Raw genomic sequence first — 8,619 nt, 5'->3', positions numbered from 1 at the left:
GAGCTGGGAAGGCTTATAATATGGTAGCAAAAAGGGTCAGCAATAATCAATTCAGAGATGCAAAGTTAAATAAACGCTCAACGACGGTACTGTGCTGGTCCTAGGCCAAACTGTACTAGAGACGTGCTACCTCTTGAGCACTGCGTTGGTTTTCCCTTGAAGAGGAAAGGGTGATGCAGCAAATTAGTGTAAATATTTCCCTCAGTTTTTGAGAACCAAGGTAGGGAATGCTCATTGAATGAGCATTCTCCATATTATGCCTTGAAGAGGACTCGAACCTCCACGCTCTTCAGCACGAGATTTTGAGTCTCGCGTGTCTACCATTTCACCATCAAGGCATCTTGAAAGTGAATCGTATTCCATGAATATGATATCTATCTAATGTGATATATGGAATATATGACAAAGGTGGAGTCTTGGAGTATTTCGATCGATCGGTCATATAGGCCTAGCAATCCCTGATCAAAGAGAGAACAATATCCATTTCAAAACATTTCTAACAGATTCCTTAGTTCGGACCGACGAAGTAATGTCACTCGACTATTATCAACCTGACTGCAATCTTTTTCCCCGAATAAGAAAACAGAAACCGAGGAAGAGGAAACCACAAGAGTGAAGACTAGCAGAGTCTCGTCTTTTGTCATTCTTTGCTCCTTTTTCACTCAATGATTCCTTCGAATTTGCCGACCAAAAATTCTATATGTCTATTCTATCTATGATATTTCTATATATATAGAATATGATATCTAATATGACATCCGATTTGTCATAGGTATCACTTTTCACGATACCTAAAAGGTTGAATAGCGATTTTCGAACCATTTCCTATAAGAGAATGGTTTCCATTACTTTGAGAAATGGATTCTCGTACCTACACAAACAAATAAGAACCTTGCAACCAACGCGATAAAGGGGTTGTCAATCCCTTCATGGCCACTTGCAAAAGTGAGATCTGATAGAGATGATAACATAATATTTTGGTTTTTTTATGATAAAGATTAAAAGTAAAGATTGCAAAACAAACGGTGAAAGAAATAGCTAGTTGACGGAAGATTAACATGATGGAGAATAGACTCGGGGGCCATAGGTTTCACAAGTGGCTTCTCTCAAGATAGCATAAGTATTATGGTGGGTGAACAAATTACTGTCGAGCAATTGATAGAAAAGTGCATAATTATGAGAATATCTAGGCATGATCATGTATATAGGCATCACGTCCGCAACAAGTAGACCGACTCCTGCCTGCATCTACTACTGTTACTCCACACATCGACCGCTATCCAGCATGCATCTAGAGTATTAAGTTCATAAGAACAGAGTAACGCATTAGGTAAGATGACATGATGTAGAGGGATAAACTCATGCAATATGATATAAACCCCATCCTTTTATCCTCGATGGCAACAATACAATACGTGTCGTTTCCCCTACTGTCACTAGGATCGAGCACCGCATGATTGAACCCAAAGCTAAGCACTTCTCCCATTGCAAGAAAGATCAATCTAGTAGGCCAAACCAAACTGATAATTCAAAGAGACTTGCAAAGATAACCAATCATACATAAAAGAATTCAGATAAGATTCAAATATTGTTCATAGATAATCTTGATCATAAACCCACAATTCATCAGATCTCGACAAACACACCGCACAAAGAGTTACATCAAATAGATCTCCAAGAAGATCGAGGAGAACTATGTATTGAGATCCAAAGAGAGAGAAGAAGCCATCTAGCTAATAACTATGGACCCGAATGTCTGTGGTAAACTACTCACACATCATCGGAGAGGCTATGGTGTTGATGTAGAAGCCCTCCATGATCAATGCCCCCTCCGGCAGAGCGCCGGAAAAGGCCCCAAGATGGGATCTCACGGGTACAGAAGGTTGCGGCGGTGGAATTAGGTTTTCATGGTGCCCCTCGATGGTTTCAGGGTACGTAGGTATATATAGGAGGAAGAAGTAGGTCGCTGGAGCCACGAGGGTGGTGGGCGCGCCCAGGGGGTAGGCGTGCCCCCTGCCTCGTGGCCTCCTCGTTGATTGCTTGACGTCCACTCGAAGTCCTCTGGATCATGTTTGTTCCAAAAATCACGCTCCCGAAGGTTTCATTCCGTTTGGACTCCGTTTGATATTCCTTTTCTGCGAAACACTGAAATAGGCAAAAAACAGCAATTTGCACTAGGCCTTGGCTTAATAGGTTAGTGCCAAAAATAATATAAAAGTGTATAAATAAGCCCATTAAACATCCAAAACAGAATATATAATAGCATGGAGCAATCAAAAATTATAGATACGTTGGAGACGTATCAAGCATCCCCAAGCTTAATTCCTGCTCGTCCTCGAGTAGGTAAATGATAAAAACAGAATTTTTGATGTGGAATGCTACTTAGCATATTCTTCAATGTATTTCTCTTTATTGCGGCATGAATGTTCAGATCCGAAAGATTCAAGATAAAAGTTTAATATTGACCTAAAAATAATAATACTTCAAGCATACTAACAAAGCAATTATGTCTTCTCAAAATAACATAACCAAAGAAAGCTCATCCCTACAAAATCATATACTTTGGTCATGCTTTATTTTTGTCACACAAGATGCTCTCATCTTGCACAACCCCGATGACAAGCCAAGCAATTGTTTCATACTTTAGTAATCTCAAACTTTTTCAACTTTCACGCAATACATGAGCGTGAGCCATGGATATAGCACTATGGGTGGAATAGAAGATGATGATGGAGGTTGTGTGGAGAAGACAAAAAAGGAGAAAGTCTCACATTGACGCGGCTAATCAACGGGCTAGGGAGATGCCCATCAATTGATGCCAATGCAAGGAGTAGGGATTGCCATGCAACGGATGCACTAGAGCTATAAATGTATGAAAGCTAAACAAAAGAAACTAAGTGGGTGTGTATCCAACTTGCTTGCTCACGAAGACCTAGGGCATTTGAGGAAGCCCATCGTTGGAATATACAAGCCAAGTTCTATAATGAAAAATTCCCAGTAGTATATGAAAGTGACAAAACAAGAGACTCTCTATCATAAAGATATGCTGCTACTTTGAAGCACAAGTGTGGAAAAAGGATAGTAGCATTGTCTCTTTTTTGGGGCCTTTTTTGGCCTTTCTCTTTTTTTTATTTGGGACAATGCTCTATTAATGATGATCATCACACTTCTATTTATTTACAACTCAATGATTACAACTCGATACTTAGAACAAAATATGACTCTATATGAATGCCTCCGGCAGTGTACCGGGAAGGGCAATGAATCAAGAGTGACATGTATGAAATAATATGCATGGTGGCTTTGCCACAAATACGATGTCAACTACATGATCATGCAAGGCAATATGACAATGATGAAGCGTGTCATAATAACGGAATGGTGGAAAGTTGCATGGCAATATATCTCGGAATGGCTATGGAAATGCCATAATAGGTAGGTATGGTGGCTGTTTTGAGGAAGATATAAGGAGGTTTATGTGTGATAGAGCGTATCGTATCACGGGGTTTGAATGCACCGGCGAAGTTTGCACCAACTCTCAAGGTGAGAAAGGGCAATGCACGGTACCGAAGAGGCTAGCAATGATGGAAGGTTGAGAGTGCGTATAATCCATGGACTCAACATTAGTCATAAAGAACTCACATACTTATTGCAAAAATCTACAAGTCATCAAAAGCCAAGCACTACGCGCATGCTCCTAGAGGGATAGATTGGTAGGAAAAGACCATCGCTCGTCCCCGACCGCCACTCATAAGGATGACAATCAAAGAACACCTCATGTTTCAAATTTGTCACACAACGTTTACCATACGTGCATGCTACGGGACTTGCAAACTTCAACACAAGTATTTCTCAAATTCACAACTACTCAACTAGCACAACTTTAATATTACCACCTTTATATCTCAAAACAACTATCAAGTATCAAACTTCTCTTAGTATTCAATGCACTTAGAAGTTTTTATCTTGGATGCCTATCATATTAGGACTAATTTTATAACCAAAGCAAATTACCATTCTGTTCTAAAGGAATCTCAAAATAATATAAGTGAAGCATGAGAGATCAATAATTTCTATCAAATATAACCACCACCGTGCTCTAAAAGATATAAGTGAAGTGCTAGAGCAAAATTGTTTAGCTCAAAAGATATAAGTGAACCACATAGAGTATTCTAATAAATTCCGAATAATGTGTGTCTCTCTCAAAAGGTGTGTACAGAAAGGATGATTGTGGCTAAAAAGCAAAGACTCAAATCATACAAGACGCTCCAAGCAAAACACATATCATGTGGTGAATAAAAATATAGCTCCAAGTAAAGTTACCGATGGACGAAGACAAAAGAGGGGATGCCTTCCGGGGCATCCCCAAGCTTAGGCTTTTTGGGTTCTCCTTAGATTTTACCTTGGGGTTACTTGGGCATCCCCAAGCTTAGGCTCTTGCCACTCCTTGTTCCATAATCCATCAAATCTTTACCAAAACTTGAAAACTTCACAACACAAAACTTAACAGAAAATCTCATGAGCTCCGTTAGCGAAAGAAAACAAAACACCACTTGAAGGTACTGTAATGAACTCATTATTTATTTATATTGGTGTTAAACCTACTGTATTCCAACTTTTCTATGGTTCATAAAATCCATTACTAGCCATAGATTCATCAAAATAAGCAAACAACACACGAAAAACAGAATCTGTCAAAAACAGAACAGTCTGTAGTAATCTGTAACTAACGCAAACTTCTGGAACTCCAAAAATTCTAAAATAAATTTCTGGAAGTGAGGAATTTATCTATTAATCATCTGCAAAAAGAATCAATTAAATAGCACTCTCCAGTAAAAAGTTGTAGCTAATCTCGTGAGCGCTAAAGTTTCTGTTTTTTACAGCAAGATCGCAAAGACTTTCCCCAAGTCTTGCCAAAGGTTGTACTTGGCACAAACACTAATTAAAACACAAAACCACATCTAAACAGAAGCTAGACGGATTATTTATTCCTAAACAGGACCAAAAAGCAAAAAACTAAAATAAAATTGGGTTGCCTCCCAACAAACGCTATCGTTTAACGCCCCTAGCTAGGCATAAAGGCAAGTATAGATCTAGGTATTGCCATAATGATAGTAGGGTAGATCACGAAAACTCATCTCATATTCCCTACGTTCAGTAGCAAGTTTTCTTCGTGGCAAGCAAAAGTAGTCAAAAGGGCTAAATTTAATAGGACAAAAGTCCCCAAGGTCAAGCTCGGGAGGTATGGGTTCCTCCTTTGGCCCCTTATATTGCACAACCAATTCATCATTATAAGCATTCTTTTGGCAATAAGTCATGAGCCTTCGTTCAAGAGAAAAACCTAACCCGTTGTTATGAATAGCAAAGTCATCATTAAGTTTGGAAATTCTATCAACTAGAACATCGGTGTTTTCATTGTAAGCAACATGATCTACGAATCGTAAGCGCATTAAATCTTCTTGATTAAAAAGGATAGCCTCTATGGGAGGACGGCCAGCGTCCACCCTATAATGTGCAAAAATGTCATTGGCCTCTTTCATTATAAATCTGAACTCATGTGCCAAAAAGATAGTAGCGGCTCGCTTAACAGAAGAATGCTCTATATTGGAGAACTCTAGAAAGATCCTTTGTATGCAAGGATGCAAATGAATAAATTGTCTTTCAAGTTCAACTACTAGCAAGGATATAGCCTCCGCAAGACTAGTAGTTCTATGAAGAATAGACCCACCCATAGAGGGTAAGGTACCGGCACAAGTAAAGAAATCTTGAAGAACTCCTTTCCCAATAATATTACCGCTACCAATCCGAAATTTTTTAGTGTGTAAAATAGTCAGATCTTCAAGAGGATCATCAAAAACATCAAAGTTTTCCATACTATTATCCTTATCAACGATAACCTCCCCCGTTTCAGACATGACGGCAGTACAGAAAACGAACACACAAGAAGCAAGCGAAAAAGAGGCAAATGGAAAGAGAGGGCGAATAAAACGGCAAGGGTGAAGTGGGGGAGAGGAAAACGAGAGGCAAATGGCAAATAATGTAATGCAAGGGATAAGAGTTTGTGATGGGTACTTGGTATGTCTTGACTTGTGCGTAGACTCCCCGGCAACGGCGCCAGAAATCCTTCTTGCTACCTCTTGAGTACTGCGTTGGTTTTCCCTTGAAGAGGAAAGGGTGATGCACAAAGTAGCGTAAGTATTTCCCTCAGTTTTTGAGAACCAAGGTATCAATCCAGTAGGAGGCCACACGCGAGCCCCCCGTACCTACACAAACAAATAAGAACCTTGCAACCAACGCGATAAAGGGGTTGTCACTCCCTTCACGGCCACTTGCAAAAGTGAGATCTGATAGAGATGATAAGAAATATTTTTGGTATTTTTATAATAAAGATTAAAAGTAAAGATTGCAAAACAAACGGTGAAAGAAATAGCTAGTTGACGGAAGATTAATATGATGGAGAATAGACCCGGGGGACATAGGTTTCACTAGTGGCTTCTCTCAAGATAGCATAAGTATTATGGTGGGTGAACAAATTACTATCGACCAATTGATAGAAAAGTGCATAATTATGAGAATATCTAGGCATGATCATGTATATAGGCATCACGTCCGCAACAAGTAGACCGACTCCTCCCTGCATCTACTACTATTACTCCACACATCGACCGCTATCCAGCATGCATCTAGAGTATTAAGTTCATAAGAACAGAGTAACGCATTAGGTAAGATGACATGATGTAGAGGGATAAACTCATGCAATATGATATAAACCCCATCTTTTTATCCTCGATGGCAACAATACAATACGTGTCGTTTCCCCTACTGTCACTCGGATCGAGCACCGCATGATTGAACCCAAAGCTAAGCACTTCTTCTATTGCAAGAAAGATCAATCTAGTAGGCAAACCAAACTGATAATTCGAAGAGACCTGCAAAGATAACCAATCATACATAAAATAATTCAGAGAAGATTCAAATATTGTTCATAGATAATCTTGATCATAAACCCACAATTCATCGGATCTCGACAAACACACCGCAAAAAGAGTTACATCAAATAGATCTCCAAGAAGATTGAGGAGAACTTTGTATTGAGATCCAAAGAGAGAGAAGAAGCCATCTAGCTAATAACTATGGACCCGAAGGTCTGTGGTAAACTACTCACACATCATCGGAGAGGCTATGGTGTTGATGTAGAAGCCCTCCGTGATCGATGCCCCCTCCGGCAGAGCGCTGGAAAAGGCCCCAAGATGGGATCTCACGGGTACAGAAGGTTGCGGCGGTGGAATTAGGTTTTCGTGGTGCCCCTCGATGGTTTCGGGGTACGTAGGTATATATAGGAGGAAGAAGTAGGTTGGTGGAGCCACGAGGGTGGAGGGCGCCCAGGGGGGTAGGCGCGCCCCCTGCCTCGTGGCCTCCTCGTTGATTGCTTGACCTCCACTCCAAGTCCTCTGGATCACGTTTGTTCCAAAAATCACGCTCCCGAAGGTTTCATTCTGTTTGGACTCCGTTTGATATTCCTTTTCTGCGAAACACTGAAATAGGCAAAAAAACAGCAATTTGCACTGGGCCTTGGTTAATAGGTTAGTCCCAAAAATACTATAAAAGTGTATAAATAAGACCATTAAACATCCAAAACAGAATATATAATAGCATGGAGCAATCAAAAATTATAGATACGTTGGAGACGTATCAAGACGCGAGCCTAGAATACGAACAAAATCACGGCGCTACACGTAAACAAGGGAAAAGCACACTCTATTCGCTCTGGTTTTTTCTGCGCTCTTTTTTTTTGCGCTCCTCCTTTTTTGTGCGAAAAATCACTATAATGGCGAGTGTCTCAAAACTCTTCCCAGGACAAAATGACAGGATGGGCACGAAATTTTTTGACTCGTTTTTTTCGGAAATCAGGGCAGCGACGATGAAAAACTGCGATAAAAAATCACTATGATGGCACGTGGCTCATAAGACTCAGAAAAGCCTAAAAATAGGATAGTGAAAAAATATTTTTGGTCGCCGAAATTTTGGCCTAAAAACTACCCGGGGTCTGGCCTAAAAACTGCCCGGGGGTCTCCGGATTTTTTTCCGAGACCTACTCAGGCAAGGAAACACGAAACGGAAAATAGATGGATCTCGAAAACAAACCTAATATGAAAAGAACTCGGATTGGTGGTGGATATATGGTGGTAGGATATGGCAGCGGTGGTGGTATATGGTAGCGGTGGTGGTATATGGATACGGATCTGATGCAGGGTGGAACCCTAGATGGCCGATCTTTCACGAAAGGAGCGGATCCCTACGAAGAACGTGATGAACACGAGGGGGAACACGAGGGAAACACGAGGGGAACACGAGAGAAATCACTCAACCAACAAGAATAGATCACACATGCGCTAGATCGATGAACACAAAGGTAAGATACAAGATCCAAAGTCAACAACGGACGATACAAACGGTAACCGGTTCTTCTCCGTGAGGAGGTCTTGATGGGGGCCACCCAAGAGGGGGTCTTGAATCCAAGGTGATCTTCTCCGAAGAGGGGCCGCAGTCTCTCTCGAGGAGGAGATCAGTAATGGATGCGCAAAGCTCTATCTCAACTATGAGCTAAACCAATGCTAA

At 40.7% G+C, this 8,619-nt stretch overlaps 1 non-coding gene across 1 annotated transcript; it reads right to left on the bottom strand.

The window, feature by feature from the left end:
* Positions 1 to 257: 257 nt before the first annotated feature.
* On the bottom strand, positions 258 to 338 carry TRNAL-CAA (transfer RNA leucine (anticodon CAA)). Its single transcript has one exon. It is a non-coding gene; the product is annotated as a tRNA-Leu (tRNA).
* Between the last annotated feature and the right edge of the window lie 8,281 nt (positions 339 to 8,619).

This window comes from Triticum aestivum, chromosome 5D, assembly GCF_018294505.1.
Source record: "Triticum aestivum cultivar Chinese Spring chromosome 5D, IWGSC CS RefSeq v2.1, whole genome shotgun sequence".
In the NCBI taxonomy this organism is placed as follows: Eukaryota; Viridiplantae; Streptophyta; class Magnoliopsida; order Poales; family Poaceae; genus Triticum; species Triticum aestivum.
This window is presented reverse-complemented; position numbering and strand designations above follow the sequence as displayed.